The 23419-nt window shown below is 47.6% G+C and overlaps 1 protein-coding gene across 2 annotated transcripts in view; it reads right to left on the bottom strand.

The window, feature by feature from the left end:
* Positions 1 to 23419, bottom strand: part of LOC112581649 (coiled-coil domain-containing protein 3-like) — a 43781-nt gene that overhangs the window by 10394 nt on the left and 9968 nt on the right. The gene's annotated exons all lie outside the window — the stretch shown is intronic.

Here is a 23419-nt window from a genome sequence, read left to right on the forward strand (position 1 = left end):
AACGTACTTTAGACAAGGAAATGGCTCCAGTATTGCCAGAAGGAAACCCGCTCAGTATTCTTGCCTGGAGAATCCCATGGACAGAGGAGCCTGGTGTGCTACTGTTCATGAGGTCACAAAGAATTGGACACGACTGACTAACCACATACATAAACTATTTAGAAGAGGAAGTGATCCAAAGTGAGGCCTGATCCCCCTGCCATGACTCCAGAGCAATCCCGTGCTTACCCTCACAACTTGAATGGAGACTTGACTTTGCTGAGACAACACGAGAGGCTCCCTGAGTTCCCCATGGTACCTGGAGAGGAATCCCAAGCCTCCCGCCACAACTTGAGACAAACCACTAGATGCCCCCAACAACATGAGATGAGGCCCTTTTCTCCTGCAGCGCCTCGAGAGCATTCCTGAGTTCCCTCTCAAAACTCGAGAGGAGGCTTGACTCCCTTCATGCAGTTCAAAGGGGCCAAGAGATCCCCGTCACAAGTCAAGATGAAAGACGAGTTTCCCACCACAACTCGACTAGAACCCCGTATATCCCACCTCATCTGGAGATGAGGGCCCATTCCCTGCTTCAACTCAAGAGGAATCCCAACTTCCCCTTGCACCACAAGAAGAGGCCTGTGTCACCAATTAAATGTCGAGTGGAAACCCACGGATCCTGCTGCAAAGAAAAAGGATGCTGAGTTCCCCCTCCACTCCAGATAAGTCCTGATTCCCCTGCACTGGCTCCAATGGAACACCGAGTATCCCGTCACAAAAGGATGGGAGACCTGTCTCCTGTGCTGATCCTCTTGAAAAAGCCCAAATTCAATGCCTGAACTCGACCTGAGGCCTGACACCCCTTAGACAACTTGAGAGGAATGCAGAGTTCCATGCCTCAACCAGAGGAGGCCTGACTCCCTAGTTGAACACTGATGGGAAGCCCGAGATCCCTGTCCCCGCTGGAGAGGAACACTGAGTTGACCGACTGAACTCTAGACACAGCCCTATTCGCTGACAGTGACTCGAGAGAAATCCCGAAGTGCCCCTCGCAACTCCAAAAGAGACCTGACTTCTCTGAGGCAACACGAGCAGGTCCCGGAGGTCCCCATTGCAAATCTAGAGGAACCCCAAGCTTCCCACCACAACTTGAGAAAAACCACGAGATTCTCCTCTCAACACGAGATGAGGCCCTGTTCCAGAGCAGTGTATAGAGAGAAATGCCACATTCCCTCTGGAAACATGAAAGGGTACTTGACACCCTTGATGTAACCCAGGAAGGTCCCCGAGATATCCGTCCCCAATCAAGAGGAATGCCGAGTTTCCCAGCACACCTCAATCTGAGCCCCTTTGCTCCTCCTTATCTCGAGATGAGGGTCGATTCCCCTGCTTTCTCTGGAAAGGAATCCCGACGTTCCCATCGCCCCTCAAGAAGAGGCCGGTCTCACAGTGAAACTCGAGTGGAACCCTCATGGGTCATGCCACAATCCCAAATCCACTCGAGATAAGGCCTGATGACCCTGCACCAATTCGAATGGAACCCCGAGTATCAAGTCAGAACACGAAGGGCCACTGACACCCCAGTTGCATCCTCCAGAAAAAGACTCAGGTTCCAAATCCAACTCAGCAAGAGGCCTGACACCTCATTCACAACTCAAGAGGCAAAACGACTTCAATGCCTCAACAGAAAAGGAGACCCGCCTCCCCTGTTCAGACTCCACAGAAACCTTGAGATCAATGTCAGAAATGGAGAGGAACACGGAGGTTCCCATCAAACTCAAGATGAGGCCCTATTCATCCCAGCAGCACTGCTAGAGGAATCCTGAGGTGCCCCTTGCAACTCGAAAGCAGATCTGACTTCCCTGAGAAAACACCAGCGGGTCCCCCAGGTCCCCATGCAACTCGAGAGGAACCCTAAGCTTCCCACCACAACTCCACAAAAAACCACGAAATTCTCCCCTCCACACAAGATGAGGCCCTTTTAGGCTGCAGCGTTTCCCAAGAAACCCCACGTTCCCTCTTGGAACTGGAAAGGGAACTTGATACCCTTTATGAAACCCCAGAAGCTTCCCGAGATACACGTCCCCACTCGAGAGGAATGCCGAGTTTCCTGCCACAACTCAAGAAGAGCCCTGTTTTCCCCTCCTCAACTCGAGATGAGTGGCGATTCCTCTGCTTCGTAGGTAAAATCATCCTGATGTTGCCGTTGCCCCTCGAGAAGAGGCCAGTCTCACCTTGAAACTTGAGCGCATCCCCAGGTGTCAGAGGGTGGTGGGAGAGTCGTGGGAGGGTGGTGGGAGGATGGTGGGAGGGTGGTGGGAGGATGGTGGGAGGGTGGTGGGAGGATGGTGGGAGGGTGCTGGGAGGGTGCTGGGAGGATGGTGGGAGGGCAGTGGGAGGGTGGTGGCAGGGTGATGGAAGGGTGGTGGGAGGTTGGTTGGCGGGTGGTGGGAGGGTCGTAGGAAGATGGTCAGAGGGTGGTGGGAGGTTGGTGGAGAGTGGTGGGAGGTGGATGGGAGGATGGTGGGAGGGTAGTGGGAAGGTTGATGGAGAATGGATGTAGAGTGTATGCAGGTATATCTTCAGTGAGCTCCTGGTCTGGAATAAGGAGGACCTCAGAACTGCACAGTACACAATGAATTGGCCCAGGCAGCACAGCTCTGTAGTATTAGCATCTGGCTGACCACCACTGGGATTCCCACCTGGCCGGCTGGAGGTGGGGTTTTTGGAAGAGGGAGGACAGCATTTGAACATGGGGGCCCATAAACACATCCCTTCGTGGCCTGTGTCTGTTTCCCCATTCCTAGCAGCCCCTTCTCTGGGGCTGAGTTCATGGCTTGAGGGCTGAGGATGGTGGACCCACCAAGAGGCATGCCTCCTGCTTCCACCGATTCTCCTCCTCAGCCTTGATCGCCTCCTGCTTCTTCATCTCCTGTTCCTGTTCAAACCTGTTGGTCAGGTCCCTGGGCGGTTTGATGGCGTACTTCTTCAGTTCAGCTCAGTTGCTCAGTCCGACTCTTTGTGACCCCATGAATCGCAGCATGCCAGGCCTCCCTGTCCATCACCAACTCCCGGAGTCCATTGAGTCAGTGATACCATCCAGCCATCTCATCCTCTGTCGTCCCCTTCTCCTCCTGCCCCCAATCCCTCCCAGCATCAGGTGTACTTCTTAGGGGGTGCCTTTTCCTCCTCCTTGACACTCTGTCACGAGACAAGAGGAAAAGGATTGGCAGCCACCCACACTCTTGCTCCTGGAGTTTGCAGGCTCTCTGACCCCAAACACAGAAAAAGCCTCAGCTCCAGACCTGTGACTGTGGGCATGGCCTCCCATTTCCCTAACCACAGCATCTTCTGCAAAATTCAGTGAGAACATTTTCCCCAGGCTTGATCTGCCAAATGCATACAGGCCATGTCTGTATGAGTTGCCCATCCAGGCCAGAGCTCAGGAGGTGTGACTTCTGTTCTTCATCCCCCACGGCCTAGACTAGCTACAATCTGGATCTGATTTAGAAAATGGGGAAATTGCTGGGAATCAGATTTTTCCAGGTTTTAAAACTGCAGGGCTTCACATGTTGACTTGAAGTGAGAGTTTCCTGGGCTCGGAAAAAGAACAAAGCCTGTGTGTGTGTGTGTGTGTGTGTGTGTGTGTGTGTGTGTGTGCATGTGTGCATGAGCATGTGTACAAAATGTGTGCTAGGTGGCCAGAAAAATGCCCAGGAAAAGACACCACAGAAGCTGCAGAATGGGGAGAATCTCCTGGGTTTGTTTCTCCTGGGTTTGAATCTCCTGGGTCACTTCCCGTCGCAACCTGTGAACAACCACAAGATTCTCCCCTCAATGCTAGATGAGGCCCTTTTCCAGAGCAGTGTCTCGAGACACTGCTCTTGAAATGCGAAAGACTACTTGACACCCTTGATGCAACTCAGGAAGGTCCCCGAGATACCCGTCCCTACTAGAGAGGAACGCTGAGTTTCATGCCACAACTCAAGAAGAGCCCCGTTTTCCCCCTCCTCTAATCGAGATGAGGGTCGATTCCCCTGCTTCCTCGGGAAAGGAATCCTGATGTTGCCATCGGCCCTCAGGAGGAGTCTGGTCTCCCCTTGAAACTCGAGCGCGTCCCCAGGAGTCGTGCCTCAATTTGAAAAGATCCCGATTTCCCCATCCACTCTAGATAAGCCTGATTCCCCTCCATGGACTTGACTGGAACCTCGAGGATTGACTCAAGACATGAAGGGAGGGGTGACAGCCCTGTGGCACCTCAAGAAAATGCCCCAGACCCCTATGTCCAATCGACAGGAAGACTGACACCTCTTTTACACCTCAAGAGGGAAGCTGATTTCCATGTCTCTACACAAGACGAGGCCTGACTCTCCTGTTGAAACTCCATAGGAACCCTGAGATCCATGTCAGAACTGAAGAGGAAACTTGAGGTTCCGGCCTCAACTCGAGATGAGGCCGTATGCCCCGGCACCGATTGGAGAGGAATCCCGAGAGGACCCTCACAACTCGAATGGAGACTTGACTTACCTGAGGCAACACGAGTGGTTTTGAGGTCCGTGTTGCAATTCGAAACAAACCCCAAGTTTCCTGCCGTGACTCGAGAAACCCCAGGAGATTCTCCCCTCAATGCGAGATAAGGCCCCTCTCCGCTGCAGTGACTTGAGAGAAATCCCACCTTCCATCTAGAGCCTCGAAAGGGTACTTGACACACTTTAGGCAACTCAAGAAGTTCCCCGACATATCCGTCTCCACTCAAGAGAAACACCGAGTTTCCCACTGCAACTCAAGAAGGGCCCCGGTTTCCCCTCCTCATCTCGAGATGAGGGTCCAATCCCCTGCTTCATCTGCAAAGGAATCCCGATGTTCCTCTCACACCTCAAGAGGAGGCCGGTCTCACCTTGAAACACGAGATTAACTCCAGGGGTTGTGCCACCACTCGAAAAAACCCCGATGTCCCCATCAACTCAAGATAAGGCCTCATTCCCCTGCAACGACTCGAATGTCACCCCGAAGATCAACTCACAACACGAAGAGAGAACTGAGAGCCTGTGGCACCTCTAGAAATAGCCCCTGATCCCTACCTCAACTCGACAGGAGGCCTGACACCCCTTTTCCATCTCGAGAGGGAAGCAGAGTTCCATGGCCCAACACGAAACAACATCTGACTCTCCAGGGCAATCTCCATAGGGACCCCGAGATCCCTGTCAGAGCTGGAAAGGAACCCTGAGTTTCCCGCCTCAACTCGAGATGAGGCCCTAGTCACCTGCACCAACTTGAGAGGAACCCCGAGAGGCCCGTCACAACTCAAAAGGATTCCTGAATTACCAGAGACAATATGAGAGGCTCCCTCAGGTCCCTGTGGCAACTCGAGGAAACCCACACTTCCTGTCGCAAGTCGAGAAACACCTTGAGATTCCCCCTTCTATGCAAATTGAGTCCTGATCCCCCTGCCGTGACTCCAGAGCACTCCCGCGCTCGCCCTCGCAACTCAAATGGAGACTTGACTTCCCTGAGGCAACACAAGAGGCTCCCTGAGTTCCCAGTGGTACCTGGAGAGGAATCTCAAGCCTCCAGCCACAACTCGAGACAAACCAGGAGGTGCCCCCATCAACACGAGATGCGGCCCTTTTCTTCTGCAGCACCTCGAGAGCAATCCCAGGTTCCCTCTCAAAACTCGAGAGAAAGCTTGACTCACTTTAGGTAACTCAAGGGGGCCCAGAGATCTCCATCACAACTCGAGATGAAAGCCGAGTTTCCTGCCACAACTCGACTAGAACCCTGTGTATCCCACCTCATCTGGAGATGAGGGCCCATTCCCTGCTTCAACTCAAGAGGATTCCCACCTTCCCCTCGCACCACAAGAGGAGGCTTGTGTCACAAATGGAATCTCAAGTGGAACCTCGCAGATACTACTGTAAGGAATAAGGACACCGAGTTCCCCCTCCGCTCCAGATAAGTCCTGATTTCCCTGCACTGGCTCCAATGAAACACTGAGTATCCCCTCACAAAATGATGGGAGGCCTGTTGCCCCTGCCTATCCTTTTGATAAAGCCCAAATTCCCCAACTGAACTTAACCAGAGGCCTGACACCCCTTTGACAACTCGAGAGGAATGCAGAGTTCCATGCCACAACACCAGACGAGGCCTGACTCCCTAGTACAACCTTGATAGGAAGCCGGAGATCCCGGTTGCTGCCAGAGAGGAACACTGAGTTTCCCGACTGAACTCTAGACACGGCCCTATTCACGGGCAGCAACTCGAGAGGAATCCTGATGGGCCCCTCGCACTGGAAAAGAGACCTGACTTCTCTGAGGCAACCCGAGCAGGTCTCTGAGATACCCGTTGCAACTCGAGAGGAACACCACGCTTCCCACCGCAACCTGTGAACAACCATGAGATTCTCCCTAAAACACGAGATGAGGCCCTTTTCCAGAGCAGTGTCTCGAGAGAAACCCCACGTTCCCTCTTGAAACACGAAAGGGTACTTGGCACCCTTGATGCAACTCAGGAAGGCCACCAAGATTCCCGTCCCCACTCAAGAGGAACACCGAGTTTCACACCACAACTCAAGAAGAGCCCTGTTTCCCCCCTCCTTTAATCGAGATGAGGGTCGATTCCCCTGCTTCATCTGGAAAGGAATGCTGACGTTGCCATCGGCCCTCAGGAGGACTCTGGTCTCCCCTTGAAACTCGAGCACATCCCCAGAAGTCGTGCCTCAATTTGAAAAGATCCCGATTTCTGCATCCACTCCAGATAAGCCTGACTTCCCTGCACGGACTTGACTGGAACCCCGAGGATTGACTCAAAACACGAAGGGAGGGGTGTCAGCCCTGTGGCACCTCAAGAAAGAGCCCCAGAACCCTGTGTCCACTTGACAGGAAGCCTGACACTTCTTTTACACCTCGAGAAAGAAGCTGAGTTCCATGTCTCCACACGAGACGAGGCCTGACTCCCCTGTTGAAACTCCATAGGAACCCAGAGATCCATGTCAGAACTGAAGAGGAACCCTGAGGTTCCGGCCTCAACTCGAGATGAGGCCTTATGCCCCTGCACCGACTGGAGAGGAATCCCAAGAGGCCCCTCACAACTCGATTGGACACTTCACTTTCCTGAGGCAACACAAGCGGGTCCCTGAGGTCCCTGTCTAAACTCGAGAGGAACTCCAAGTGTCCTGCCGAAACTCAAGAAACCCATGAGATTCTCCCCTCAACGCGAGATGAGGCCCTTTTCCAGAGCAGTGTCTCAAGAGAAACCCCACATTCCCTCTTGAAACATGAAAGGATACTTGACACCATTGATGGAACTCAGGAAGGTTCCTGAAATACCTGTCCCCACTCAAGAGGAACACTGAGTTTCATGCCACAACTCAAGAAGAGCCCTGCTTTCCCCCTCCTCAACTCGAGATGAGGGTCCATTCCCCTGCTTCGTCAGGAAAGGAATCCCGACATTGCCGTTGCCCCTCAAGAGGAGGCTGGTTTCATCTTGAAACTCGAGCGCATCCCCAGGAGTCATGCCTCAATTCGAAAAGACACCAATTTCCTCAGGCACTACAGGTAAGCCTGATTCCCCTGCATGGACTTGACTGGAACCCTGAGGATCGACTCAAAACATGAAGGGAGGTGTGGCAGCCCCGTGGCAACTCAAGAAAAAGCCCCAGACCCCTATGTCCATTCAACAGGAAGCCTGAGACCTTTTTGAAACCTCGAGAGGGAAGCGAAGTTCCATGTCTCCACACGAGATGAGGCCTGACTTTCCTGTTGAAACTCCATAGGAACCCCGAGATCCAAGTCAGAACTGGAGAGGAACCCTGAGGTTCTGGCCTCAACTTGAGATGAGGCCCTATGCCCCTGCACTGACTGGAAAGGAATCCCAAGAGGCCCCTCGCAACACGAACAGGTTTGAGGTCCTGGTTGCAACTCGAGAGGAACCCCAAGTTTCCTGCCACAACTCGAGAAACCCCAGGAGATTCTCCCCCAAACATGAGATGAAGACCCTTTCCACTGCAGTGTCTCGAGAGAAATCCCACGTTTCCTCTTGAGCCTTGAAAGGGTACTTGACACCCTTTAGGCAACTCAAGAAGTTCCCCGACATACCCGTCTCCACTTGATAGGAACACCGAGTTTTCCACCACAACTCAAGAAGAGCCCCAGTTTCAACTCTTCAACTTGATATAAGGGTCGATTCCCCTGCTTCATCTGGAAAGGAATGCCAAAGTCCCTGTTGCACCTCAAGTGGAGGCCAGTTTCAACTTGAAACTGGAGAGGAACCTGGGGGTCTTGCCACAATTCTAAAGATATGGATTTACCAATCCACTAGAGATAAGGCCTGATTCCCTTGCACTTATTTGAATGGAACCCCGAGAATCAACTCACAACACGAAGGGAGGACTGATACCCTGGTTGCAAATTTGAGAAAATCCCCACGTCCCCAATTCATCTCGACTGGAGGCCTGAAACCTCTTTTACAGCTCGAGAGGAAAGCAGAGTTCCATGCCTCAACACAAGTCAAGACCTGACTCCCTGTTTGAAACTGCAGACACACCCCTAGATCCACGTCAGAACAGGAGAAGAACCCTGTGCTTACTGCCTCAACTGCATATGAGGCCCTGTTCAATTGCACCACCACAGAGGAATCCCGAGAGGCCCCTCACAACTCGAAAGGATTGCTGACTTCCCACAGGCACCATGAGAAGGTCCCTGAGGTCACCGTCACAACTCGAGGGAACCCAAATTTTTCTGCTGCAACTCGAGAAAGACCTAGAGATTCCCCCTTCAACACGAATTGAAGCCCTATTCCCCTGCCGTGCCTCGAGAGCAATCCTGCGCTCCCCCTCACAACTGGAATGGAGACTGGACTTCCCTGGGGCAACACGAAAGGCTCCTTGAGTTCCCTGTCTTAACTTGAGAGAAACCCCAAACTTCCCGCCGCAACTCGAGAAAAACCAGGAGATTCCCCCGTCATCGCCAGATGAGGCCCTTGTTTACCTGCAGGGCCTAGAAAGCAGTCCTGAATTCCCTCTCAAAACTCCATAGGAGGCTTGACTCCCTTTAGGTCACTGAAAGGGCTCAAGGAGATACTTGTTGCAACTCGAGAGGAGAGCAGAGTTCTTTGCTTCAACTCAAGATGAGACCTGACTCCCCAGGTGAACCTGGAATGCAACCCTGAGATCCCTGTTGCCACTGGAGAGGAACACGGACTTTCTGGACACAAGTCTGGATAAGGCCTATTTCTCCTGCAGTGACTTGCGAGAAATCCCGAGATGCCCATCACAACTCGAAATCAGACCTGACTTCCCTGAGGCAATACAAGCGGGACCCTGAGGTTCACGTCACAACTTGAGAGGAACACAAAATTTCCTGCCAAACCTCGAGGAAAACCATGGGATTCTCCCCGCAACATGAGATGAGGCCCTTTCCCACTGCAGCGTCTCATGAGAAATCCCACCTTACCTCTTGAAAGTCAAAAAAGTACTCCACACCCTTTATGCAACTCAAGAAGTTCCCCGACATAACCGTCCACACTTGAAAGGAACACCGTGTTTCCTGGCACACCTCAATCTGAGGCCCTTTGCCCCTCCTCATCTCGAGATGAGGGTTGATTCCCCTGCTTTGTCTGAAAAGGAATCCCAACATTCCCATTGCACCTCAAGAGGAGGCCGGTCTCACATTGAAACTGGAAAGGAACCCTCGTGGGTCGTGCCACAATGCCAAAGTCACCGATTTCCCCATCCACTCGAGATAAGGCCTGATGCCCCTGCACCGATTCAAATGGAACCACGAATATCGAGTCACAACACGAAGGGGCACTGCCACCCTGGTTGCATCCTCCAGAAAAAGCTGCAAGTTCCAAATCCAACTCGTCATGAGGCCTGACATCCCATTCACAACTCGAGAGGCTAGCCAAGTTCCATGCCTCAACACAAGACGAGGCCTGCCTCCCCTGTTCAAAATAAACAGAAACTGTGAGATCAATGTAAGAAATGGAGAGGAAGCCTGAGGCTCACGCCTCAACTTGAGATGAGGTTCTACAAATCCCTGCAGTGATGCGAGAGGAATCCCGAGGTGCCCCTCGCAACTTGAAAGCAGATCTGACTTCCCTGAGGAAACCCGAGCGGGTCCCCCAGGTGCCCAGGCAACTCGAGAGGAACCCTAAGCTTCCTGCCACAACTCCACAAAAAAACACAAAATTCTCCCCTCAATGTGAGATGAGGCCCTTTTACACTGCAGCGTTTCCCAAGAAATCCCATGTTCCCTCTTGGAACTCAGAAGGGAACTTGACACCCTTTATGAAACCCTAGAAGCTTCCTGATGTACCCGTCCCCACTAGAAAGGAATGATGAGTTTCTCGCCACAACTCAAGAGGAGCCCCGTTTTCCCCTCCTCAAGTCGAGATGAGGGTCGATTCCCCTGCTTCGTCTGGAAAGGTATGCAACATCCCCGTCGCCCCTGAAGAGGAGGCCGGTCTCAACTTGATAAAGGAGAGGAACCCGGGGTTCTTGCCACAATTTGAGAGACACGGATATCCCCATCCACTCGAGATAAGGTCTGATTCCATTGCACAGATTCGAATGGAACCTCGAGAATCAACTCGCAACATGAAGGGAGGACTGATACCCTGGTTGCAAATTCGAGAAAAGCCCCAGGTCCCTAATTCAACTCGACTGGAGGCCTGAAACCTCTTTTACAGCTCAAGAGGAAAGCAGAGGTCAATGCCTCAGCACAAATCGAGACCTGACTCCCTGTTTGAAACTGCAGACACATCCCAAGATCCACGTCAGAACAGGAGAGGAACTCTGAGGTTCCCGCCTCAACTGGAGATGGGGCCCTCTTCCATTGCACTGATCCCCAAGGAATCCAGAGAGGCCCCTCACAACTCAAAAGGATTGCTGACTTCCCATAGGCACCATGAGAAGCTCCCTGAGGTCACCGTCGCAACTGGAGGGAACCCAAAGTTTCCTGCCACAACTCGAGAAAGACCTCGAGATTCCCACTTCAAAGCAAATTGAAGCCCGATTCCCCTGCAGTGACTTGAGAGCAATCCCGAGCTCCCCCTCGCAACTGGAATTGAGACTGGACTTCCTGGAGCAACACGAGAGGCTCCCTGAGTTCCCCGTCATAACTCGAGAAAAATCTGACTTCCCGCCACAACTCGAGAAAAACCAGGAGATTCCCCCGTCATCGCCAGATGAGGCCCTTCTTTTCCTGCAGGGCCTAGAGAGCAGTCCTGAATTCCCTCTCAAAACTCCATAGGAGGCTTGAGTCCCTTTAGCCCACTCAAAGGGCTCCAGGAGATACCCGTCGCAACTGGAGAGGAGAGCAGAGCACTTTGCTTCAACTCAAGACGAGACCTGACTCCCTAGATGAACCTTGAATGCAACCCCGAGATCCCTGTTGCCACTGGAGAGGAACACGGAGTTTCTGGACACAAGTCTAGATGAGGCCTATTTCCCCTGCAGTGACTTGTGATGAATCCCGAGGTGCCCATCACAACTCGAAATGAGACCTGACTTCCCTGAGGCAATACGAGCAGGACTCTGAAGTCCACGTTGCAACTCGAGAGGAACCCCAAACTTCACGCCAAGCCTCAAGGAAAACCATGGGATTCTCCCCTCAATGCAAGATGAGGCCCTTTCCCTCTGCAGCATCTCAAGAGAAACCCCACATTCCCTCTTAAAACTTGAAACAGTACTCAACACCCTTTAGGCAACTCCAGAAGTTACCCGACATACCCGTCCTCACTCGAGAGGAACACCCAGTTTCCCAGAACACCTCAATCTGAGCCCCTTTGCCCCGCCTCGTCTGGGGATGAGGGTCAATTCCCCTGCTTTGTCTGGAAAGGAATCCCGATGTTCCCGTTGCACCTCAAGAGGAGGCTGGTCTCACACTGAAACTCGACAGGAACCCTAGTGGGTCATTCCACAATGCCAAAGACACTGGTTCCCCATCCACTTGAGATAAGGCCTGATGCCCCTGCACCGACTCGAATAGAACCCCGAGTATCAAGAATAAACATGAATAAGCATTAAAACCATCTTCAGTGAAAACTATCCATATAGAAAAGACCACGGAGATCCCATATTCACCATGTCTGCTTTATTTATTTTTTCCCCTTCTTTTTTTTTAAATTTTATTTTATTTTTTAACTTTACAATATTGTATTGGTTTTGCCATATATCAAAATGAATCTGCCACAGGTATACATGTGTTCCCCATCCTGAGCCCTCCTCCCTCCTCCCTGCCCATACCATCCCTCTGGGTTGTCCCAGTGCACCAGCCCCAAGCATCCAGTATCGTGCATCAAACCTGGACTGGTGACTCATTTCATGTATGATATTATACAAGTTTCAGTGCCATTCTCCCAAATAATCCCACCCTCTCCCTCTCCAACAGAGTCCAAAAGACTGTTCTATACATCAGTGTCTCTTTTGCTGTCTCCTATACAGGGTTATTGTTACCATCTTTCTAAGTTCCATATATATGCATTAGTATAGTGTATTGGTGTTTTTCTTTCTGGCTTACTCCACTCTGTATAATAGGCTCCAGTTTCATCCACCTCATTAGAACTGATTCAAATGAATTATTTTTAATGGCTGAGTAATAATCCATTGTGTATATGTACCACAACTTTCTTATCCACGCATCTGCTGATGGACATCTAAGTTGCTTCCATGTCCTGGCTATTATAAACAGTGCTGCGATGAACAATGGGGTACACGTGTTTCTTTAAATCCATCAAGTTTGTCCAAACCACTGAAAATCTCAGTAACACTCTTTAAAAAAAAAAAAAAAAGGATGGGAAGAAAAGATATATGCATACAATTTAACAATTGCTGAAATGGAAGTGGGGCTGTGAGTTACATTATACTGTAGAAACCATATGATTTCCTGATTTTGAAGATTATGTGCAGGTTTTGCAGGAGAATGCACCCATTTTGTTTAAAACACATAGAGTATTTTAGATGATATGGCAAATGCGAGCACTTTTTCCCATTGCTAGGTGTTTTCTGTACATTTTAAATTACCAGAAAGTAAATTATGTCTCAAAACAAACAAGTCAATACCATAAAAGAAAATCAGATTAGACAGGCATGAAACTTTCCTATAGAGGTCAAGACTTACCCAGACGAAGTTCAAGGGAAGCTGTGATGATCACTGCCCTTGAAGGAGTCCACATGGAATGAAGAAGTACTGTGGGAAGTCTATTAGTAAACACCATGCCTTGGGTCCTCTGGATGACCTATTGCATGTGAAACAGATTTTACAAATAAAATTTTCCCCATAACTTCACAAAAAGTTGTTAGACTACATTCAGTAAAGTTGAATAATTTCTGATCAATTTACAATCCTATAAAATACTACAACTTACAATCCCAATCAATATACAAAAATCACTTGCATTTCTATACACTAATAACAATCAGAAACAAAAATTAAGAAAATCCCACTTACAATTGCATCCAAAAGAATAAAACATCTAGCAACAAACTTAATCAAGGACATAAAAGACCAGTAGTCAGAAAGCTAGACTACCTGTGGCAGATTCATTTTGATATATGGCAAAACCAATACAATATTGTAAAGTTAAAAAATAAAATAAATATATATATATATATATATATATATATATATGAAAGAGCTATGACCCAGATATTCTTTATGGCCATCTGAAATCAATGGGAAAAAATTAAAACTTAGGTAAAACTTGAAAAAATTATTTAATATCAAAGTTTTCAAATGTGGGAGGAAGTAATTTGGCTGTTTTATAATGGAAAATACAAACATTCTTAATGAAATACATTAACTAGTAAGGTTATAAAGACTACATAAAAAGAAAATACATCTGGATTAATTAAAAAAAGAAATTTAAGTTTGATTTTCAATGAATACTTATGATTGGAAAATATGCATTTTCTAAAAATCAATGTTCTTAACAGAAAATATAAGAATTCATCTTGGATAAACAATTTCACACCGGAAATTTTCAGAGAATATTTAGTTCATTCAGAAGTTTAAGCCAATCATAAAATTCAGCCAACAGAACATTAAGTTCATCCACAAGTTTAACAAATTATGCCATTTAATCAGCACAAGTCTGAACTAATTTAGTTAATATTGTGTTTAAAGTCTCATTTAAAAAAAAAAAAAAGAAAGCTAGAAAGCACTGATAAAGAAACCAAAGAAAAGTCAAATAAACAGAAAACTATTCCACGCTCACACACTGGAACAATGAGGAATTTAAATGTCCATTCCAACCAAAGCCATCAACAAATACACTGACTGCAATCACAAAATAATATTCAATGGCCTTTTTCACAGAAATAGAAATATTCCTAATATTAGGCTGCTAATATTGAACAGGACCTTAAACGGCCAAGAAGACTCTGAGAAAGAAGAAAACAGCTGGAGGCATCTTCCTCTCCGACTTCAAACTACATCACGGACCTGTAGTAACCAGCACAGTGAGGAACTGGCAGGAACACAGACACATGGACTCCAGGAAAGAATAGAGAGCCCAGGAATGAACCCACATGTGTGTGGTCAGTTCATGAAAATCAAACCAGGAACAAGGGAAGAGGAAAGGACAGTTTTCTTAAGAAACAGTGACAGGAAAACTGGCCACCTACTCGGAAGAACACCAGTAAAGGTCATCCTCTAGATCTTCTAACAGAAATCGGACTGAAAACCTGCCATTTTGCACATGGAGCTCTTTCCCCCGCTGAGTCCTGAGTCGGACCTTTGGTCAGCGCTCAGCTGGACACAGGAAACTTCTACTTCGTCCTCATTTTTCTCTCTTGCAGCGCCCCCTGCTGGCGGGCACTGAGGCAACCCCGCTCCTCTCAGCTGGGAGGCAGCCCCATTACCCAGCAGCCTGAGCCCTGATGGCCCTGAAGAGACAAAGCTCCCGCCAGCTGGTCACCGAGCCCAGTCTGAAGGAAAAGCTTCCTGTGTCCGCGGGTCAGAGGGGGTTTTGGAGCCCCCTGTGGGCCGCCAGAGAAGAGCGGGCAGCCCTGTGCTCACAGCCCTCAGAGGGCTCACCCAGAAGCAGCTCTGCTGTGAACACTCAGACTGGGAGCCCAAACTGAAATGGAGCAGAATAGCTCCATGACCCTCCTCAAAACATGGCTAAGGAACAATCAGAGCCTGTATGGAATGCAGCCATAAAAAGGAACACATTTTAGTCAGTTCTAATGAAGGGGATGAACCTAGAGTGTATTAAACAGGGAAGTCAGTCAGAAAGAGAAAAACATGGAATCGAGAAGCATGGCTCTGATGAATCTGTTCACATAGCAGCACCAGAGATGCAGACATAGAGAACAGACTTACGGACAAGGGTGGGGAACAAGAGGGAGAGGGTGAGATGAATGGAGAGAGCAGCATGGATGCATGTACACCAACATTTGTAAACAGACAAACAGTGGGGATTTGCTGTATGATTCAGGAACTCAAACTGGGGCTCTCTAATAACTTAGACAGGTGGGGATGGATGGAATGTGGGAGGGATATTCAAGAGTGAGGGGATACACGTACACCTATGGTTCATTCATGTGGATGTATGACAAATCAAACCAATATTGTAAAGCAATGATTAATCAACTAAAAATAAATAACTGTTAAAAAAGATGAAATAAACAGAAACACAAACTTTTCAACTAACACTGTAATTCAATTTAATAAACTATACAATTTGAGAAAGCAACAAAAGATCTACATGACCTTTGGTCTGGTGATGAGTTCTAACACACATCAAAAAGGCCAACTTACCAAATTAGGAATAGAAATTATTTAAAACATTGACTTTTGCAATTTTATACATTTACTCTCTGAAGGACCTTATTCGAGAGAACCAAAAGACAAACTGTTAAATGAACCACTGACCACCCACCCTTGCCAGGCAACAGAGAAGAGAAAACACTTGCAGGAGTCACTTACAACAGGAGGTCCTGGTAAGGAACAAGGAACTAACAAGCTACCACCAACCAGGATTCTGGAGAGGTCAAAAAGAGATGGGAGACTGCAGTCCAGAGGTCCTACCAACTTCCCAGGATCCTCCTCGCTGGAATCCATCTCAGCGGAGTGATGTGTGTGCCCCCAGGAAGGATCCCAATTCAGAATGACTGGCAAGAGACAAACCAGAAACTAACCCAATGACCATAAACCCTGAGACAGTGAGCCACGTGGCAGAGCAGTTCTCTCTGTTTCCCTCACCCTCCTGCACTCTGGCCCGACAGCCCTTCCCAATGAAGTCTCTCACTTGGATGGTACTCCTCTCCTCAGACAATTCATTTCAAAGTGTCAGATAAGAATCCACTCTCAAGACCTGGAAGGGATCCCCCTTCCTTCATCAAAACCACAATCCAGGAGAAAATATCTTCCAAATGCTACCTTGTAGAGAAGGCAGTGGCACCCCCTCCAGTATTCTGGCCTCAGAAATCCCAGAGACAGAGGAGCTTGGTGGGCTACAGTCCACAGCAGGGCATTTCTGAGGGGAGGAAACAGTCCCAGGGAAGCTGAGGCACTCGCCAAAGGCCCCAGAGCTTTGGATGGCACAGCCAGAACTGTGGCTGAGGACTCCCAGTGGCCAGGCCTCTTGATCCTAGCCTTTCTCACGAGGTACATGTGTGGAAAACTAGAATCAAAAATATGCCTGAGGGCTTCCCTGGTGGCTCCATGGTAAAGAATCCGCTTGTCAGTGCTGGAGAGGCAAGTGTGATCCCTGCTATGGGACGATCCCACATGCTATGGAGCCCGTGTGCCACAACTGCCAAGCCTGTGCTCTAGATCCTGGAAGACACAATGCCAAGCTCACATACTGCAACCACTGAAGCCCGTGAGCCTGTGCCCCACAACAAGAGGAGCCACTCCAGCGAGAAGCCCGCACACCACTACTTATGGCCCACGCTCACCCAAACTAGCGAAAAGCCCACACACGAAGACCCAACACAGCCAAAAATAAATACAATTGTTTTCCCTAAACATGCATATCTGACAAAGAATCTGTACTCAAATTGTCCAAGAACACTAGAGTAAACAAGCCCATTCATAATTGGTAAAGATTGAAATAGACACCTGGCCATGGAGGGTATACTGATAGTAAACTATCCTACAGAAACATACTCAAGATACTGGTGGCAAGCATGCACAGCCCACTTTGGAAGACAGTCTGACAGTTTTTACAGTAACCACATGGGACAAGCACTGAATTCTATACATGACAAGTGGTGGAAACCAGGTATCTGACCATTGGAATGGGAAGTTACAGAGAAACAAAAGGAAAGCTTCCAAGATCCATGGAGACATCATCACAAATTACCTTTAACTGAATATGTTCAAAGGTAAGCTGGAATACATGTATATATTTCCGAGTATTGTCAGCTGAGCATATTTAGCTCCTACATGTATGTTTTGCATATCATTCTCTAATGAAAGGGAACAGGAAATGTCCCTGGTGGTCCAGTGGTAAAGAATCTGCCTACCAATGCAGGGAACACGGGTTCATTCCCTGGTGCTAGAAGATCCCACATGCTCAAGGGCAACTAAGTTCCTGTACAACTATTGAAGTACTTGCATGCTCCAGAGCCCAAGTTCTACAACCAAAGAAACTGCTGCAATGAGAAGCCATGGCACGGCAACTACAGGGCAGCCTCTGCTCACTACAACTAGACATCTAGCAACAAAAACCCAGCATAATCAAAAATAATTCAATGTTAACAAAAATAAAAGGACAGAAGTTCTTTGAATAAATGACTGAGATTAGGGGTGAGGCAGTACACATATGAGCCAGGATAATCTTAAAGTATGAGAAAGTAAAGAAAGTAAAGACAACTATCAAGCTGTCCAAACTGATAAAAATGAATGATTACACAGTTTTATCTATATACACTAGCAAATAATAATCTGAAAAGGAATTTTAAAAAAACAATTACCTTTCAATAATGTCAACATTAATAAAATACTTTGGCATGGATATAACGAGGATGACAAGACAAGCACACCAGAAATTATACATGATTGCTGAAAAAAATATCCTGAAAATACAGATATCCCATAGCGATGGAAAGACTTAAGATGGCAATACCATGGAATGCATCTAAAATCTGAAACGAAGATCCAATATGACTTGATCACTCAGAGCTTTTGTGTCATAACGTTTTATTAAAGTATAAAAGAGATAGAGAAAGCTGCTGACATAGACTTCAGACAGGGGCAGTAAGAGTACCCCCTGCTGGTCTTTAGCCACTAGCAGTCTGCTAAGGAAAGAAAGGCAATGTCTCAGAGAATTGCACCACGCCCCTCACCTGCAACATGCATTGAGATAACATTGGCAGCAGGTGAGTCATCCTGGGCCATAAAATGATTGACATGAATCTTGAAGAAAGGCAGATTTCCAGGCAAATATATCATTTCATTAACATAGATTAGGAGAACAAGGTATGAGTAAGACATAATGGTTTGTCAAGTCGGTTCTGAGCCTTTAGGGGGAACCGACCTGAAGACAGAGTCTAGCGGAAATATACAGTATATTAATATAGCTTAAGACAAACATTTCCTTACGAAAAAATGCATTGCTTAGCTCAAGGTTTGAGAAAAGTTAAGTTCAGGTGGAGCCAGGAGTCGTCATAGCAACACAGACTTTTCAGAGAAACCTCATTTTAAATTTGTATGGAGAAGGGGAAAAAATGTAACACTAGTTTGCTTCCTCCAGCTACTTAGGAGAGAGAGAAAAAAATGTCCGACAATTGCAGCCTATTCCCTCTGTCTGGAGACCCTCGGCCTTCCTGCCTGTTACCCTCTCGGGGCCTTTAGGAAGCAATACACAAGCTGACCCTAACATACGAGTGGAATGACAAGTGACTCCAAAGAGCCAGAACCATCACATGAGTCTGCAGTGCTAAGGTCCTCTGGTATGCTGTGCTAAGTCGCTTCAGTCACGTCTGACTGTCAGAGCCTGACACGCTCCTCTGTCCATGGGAATTTTCCAGGCAAGAATACTGGATTGGGTTGCCGTGCCCTCTTCCAGGGGATTTTCCCAACCCAGGGATCGGATTCCTGCATTGGCAGGGAGGTTCTTTACCACTAGCACTACCTGGGGCAAAAGTGCCTAAACGGAGATCAGGGAAACCCAGTTAGGAGAAGGGACTCAGAGGAAAGGAAGTGAGGGAAGGAGACTCTTAGTCATACTCAGAGAAGCCTGGTAGGTAGTTCTGCACGTGGAAGAGGGGAGGAAGCAGGCTGGAGCTGTGTAGAAGATGAAAGAGGAAACTAAAGCAGGGGCGCCCAACCTCTAGGATCTAATGCCTGATGATCTGAGGTGGAGCTGATGAAATCATACTAGAAATAAGTGTTCGGTCACTCAGCTGGGCGCCCAACCTCTAGGATCTAATGCCTGATGATCTGAGGTGGAGCTGATGAAATCATACTAGAAATAAGTGTTCGGTCACTCAGCTGTGTCCAACCCTTTGTAACCCACCAGGCTCCTCAGTCCATTGAATTCTTCAGGCAAGAATACTGAAGTGAGCTGTCATTTCCTTCTCCAGGAGATCTTCCTGACCCAGGGACTGAACCTGGGTCTCCCGCACTGTTGGCATACTCTTTACCAACGGAGCGACCAGGGAACAAAAATAGAAATAGAGTGCACAATAAATGGACGGCACTTGAAACATCCCAAAACCTTCCCCACCCCTGTCTGTCAAAAAATTGTCTTCCAAAAAACTCCCAAGGTCAAGGAGGAACTTCAAGTGTACTCGACTGTCCCAGGTTGCTGGCTTAGGGAGATGCTAAAACAGGGGTGTCCCAAGAGGTAGAACCTCCCTTGTGTGGGGTCCTCAACAGACCTCTGATAGCCTTGGTGATGAAGGGAGAGATTTGTTTCATTTTTAAAAAAGTATCCTGGTGGGATAAACTTAAAACTTAGCAATTCTCTTACAGTTTTCCTAATAAAATGTTTTCTTTCTTGACTGATCTGTGAAGTACCAACTCTGACAATCACTGTTCTAATATACCTCATAGTGTTGCTGACACTATGGATATAATTATGTGAAATTGAACTTATTCAATAAAAATGATGAAGCATCTGCCCTGTGCCCAGCACTTTCCAAGGGTTGGGTAGTACAATGAAAATACTCCATAAGATGCACAGCTGGTAGGCACATTCTTTAAAAAAGCCTTTTACATTTCCACCAACAGTTTATTCTCAGTGTCAACACTTGCCAATTAATGACCATGCTGGGTGGGAAGCTCATTAAAAACCCAGGAGCCAGGGTTCCTAGAAGGATATCCCATTCTCCCTTGGACAGTCCTTCACTGTCTCTGGCTCTCAGTTTCCTCATTTGCAAAATCATGGACAACTGACTATAATTCATCCCTGAAACCCAAGCCTATTGAGGGGGAGGGGGAATATTACTCCAAGGCCTGGATGAGAGACCAGATTGAAAGAAAAATATGTCATTGCTGGTTTTCAGTCAAACAGACAGATACAATGAAGGAAGGAGCCCCTGGCCCTGCGGGATTTGCCTAGGGGTCTAGTCTGGGAAATTCTTACACATCAGGAGATGGCTCCGAGATGGATTTCCACCAACAAGAACATCCATGCAAAGGACAAGCCTGCAGAGCTCTGTGCCCATCAGCCACAGGAAGAGACTGCCTCCAGACAGCCAGCAGCATTTACAAGTGACCTCCTCAGGCCTTCACCAAACTACAGGGGCACCTCTGGGTTTTCTATTTCCCTCACTTTTCCGACTCTTTTCTTAAAAAAAAAAAAATGCACATTTCTTCATAGAATGCCACAGTGGAAGGAAAATAGGCCTTCAATTTTTAGACCTCAATTTGCAAAAAGCTTGGAGCTTTTTTTTATTATTATTTTTAATTAAAACACCACATAATTTAAAATGTTTATATGTTCTAATTATTCAGTTCCAAAACACCAAACTTATTGCACAGGGTCACCATGGAAAGCCCCTCTCTCAGCAGGACAGCCATAGATTCCACAATGAAAGGGCAGCAAGGTGCCCGCCTCCCTTCTTTTCTGCCTGGGTGGCTACCAGATGTTTAAATCCATGCACCCTACTAAATTTCTAGGGTGCAACTGGTGGGCCCTTCCCTTTTCCATCCCAGCACGTGGTCAAGGGCCCGCTGGGCTATGAAGTGGCAGAAGCAGGGCTGGGCCAGCCGGCCAGAGTAAGGGTTATTAAGTCCCTGCAAGTGAAATCACCAGGCAGGATAAATCCCTTGGACTTCCAGCAGGCACTAGGCTGCTTGGGAAAACCCACACGGGTCTGAGCTTTATGCCAAGGGGTAAAGCAGTAAAGGCCTTGACCCCAAAGGCGAGGCCTTTCCGTGACAGCCAGGTTAGGGGGCTCCAAGACTGTGCGAACAGAGAGGGCAGGATATGTCATTCCCAGTTCCACCGAGTCCCAGTTCCCTTACCTGTGGTCCACACCCCTCTGTTCCGTTCATGGGATGCCGATCCCTGGGGACCCAGGAGTGCATGAAATGGGCGTTCCCAGCTGCAATGGCAACCGATGAGAGCACAACTGGGGCCCCCTGCCCCAGATGCGCTCCTGGTGCGCCACCCCCCCACCCCCACCCCAACATGCACTCCTGGTGCACCCCGCCCCCCTACCCAGTTCCAGGAGAGGCCCATGGGCCTTGCTACTGCCCCAGGTGAAACACAAGGACAAGCAAATCCACCCCACAGATACAATCCAAGCTTTTTATTAGCTGATCTATGATTCAGGGATAAAACTATGACTACAGAAAGGAAAGATGACCTGACCTAGGATGGCCATGATATTCTATAGAACCAGACAAAACTGGTAACAAGGAAACTTCTTTTTTTCTTGGAAACTGTAAAGCTGGTTCTTTTGCATATGCAATTAAAAGCAATTAGCTTGTTACAAAGGCCTGCCTAGGGCAACGCTTGAAGTTCATCCTTTCCATAGAATTCAACAACTTCCCTGGTGGCTCAGATGGTTAAGTGTCTGCCTATAATTCGGGAGACCTGGGTCCAATCCCTGGGTCAGGAAGATCTCCTGGAGAAGGGAATAACAACCCACTCCAGTATTCTTGCCACCACCTGCCTCCCCCAACTCCCGCTCCCCGCAAAAAAGTGGCTCAAACAAATATTTTAAATATCAGGCGGAAAACTAGAAGATCCCTTGTCTGTCTGTCTGGATTTATGTATGTCTCAGTGTGAGTCTTCTGTTTTTGATAATATTGCTCAAGTTCTGAGTTCTTATTTAAATGGTCTCAAGAAAAGGAAGCCCTTACAAATCAAACAGTTGGAAATACAAGAAAACATTGACCTAAATGAATTTCAGATTCACGTGAACTGGGAAATAGTCAATATTAAATATCTAGTATTTTTTTTTTCACTACTCTACTATAGACATGTCTAAGAGTCATTAACATTAAGTACAAAATTTTCATAGTGCCTAGGTTTATTATAAGTTAAAAATTGATATATTATTATATCTGTCACAAGTCTGTCAACAAGAAAGTACCTCTAAACAACAACAAAAAATAAACTAAAAAAATGGAAATATGATATGAGCTTTTAGATAAAATATTAACAATAATTATACTCTAAAATTTATATTTTTATAAATATATTAATATTGTATTCTATAAGTTTTTTCTCAACATTGAAACTCTGGTATCTAACACAGCAGCTGCCTCATGGCAGTCACTCAACAGTCACTTGCTAAAGACTGGACTCAACAATTTCACAAAATGAGGTATGTACTGATATAATGTCATACATGTCCACACTCCATGTAATATCCATGGACTGGAAACAGTGTAACTACCTATAAACAGGGAACTTGATTAAATACACTGCTGCTGCTGCTAAGTCGCTTCAGTCATGTCCGACTCTGTGCGACCCCATAGATGGCAGCCCACCAGGCTTCCGCATCCCTGGGATTCTCCAGGTAAGAACACTGGAGTGGGTTTCCATTTCCTTCTCCAATGCATGAAAGTGAAAAGTGAAAGTGAAGTCGCTCAGTCGTGTCCAACTCCTAGTGACCCCATGGACTGTAGCCCACCAGGCTCCTCCATCCATGGAATTTTCCAGGCAAGAGTACTGGAGTGGGGTGCCATTGCCTTCTCCAGATTAAATACACAGTAAGGCATTAATACAATGAGATATGATTCAGCTGTTTAAACCAACATACATGTCTAGATATAGCAACTTACATGTCTACTTACACATACCCACTTGTGAACAAAGCAGGGCACAACCACGTGTGCACATTGCAGTGCCACTGGTACCAAAAGTGTGTGTTAGTCACACGTCATGTTTGACTCTTTGTGACCCCATAGACTGAAGCCCATCAGGCTCCTCTGTCCATCGGATTCTCCAGGCAGGAATATAGAAGTGGGTGACCATGCCCTTAAAGAAGACAGTGAATCTTGACTGAAGTGTTTGTTGGGGGAGAATACTC

The sequence above is a fragment of the Bubalus bubalis genome, chromosome 23 (genome assembly GCF_019923935.1).
Source record: "Bubalus bubalis isolate 160015118507 breed Murrah chromosome 23, NDDB_SH_1, whole genome shotgun sequence".
Classification (NCBI taxonomy): domain Eukaryota; kingdom Metazoa; phylum Chordata; class Mammalia; order Artiodactyla; family Bovidae; genus Bubalus; species Bubalus bubalis.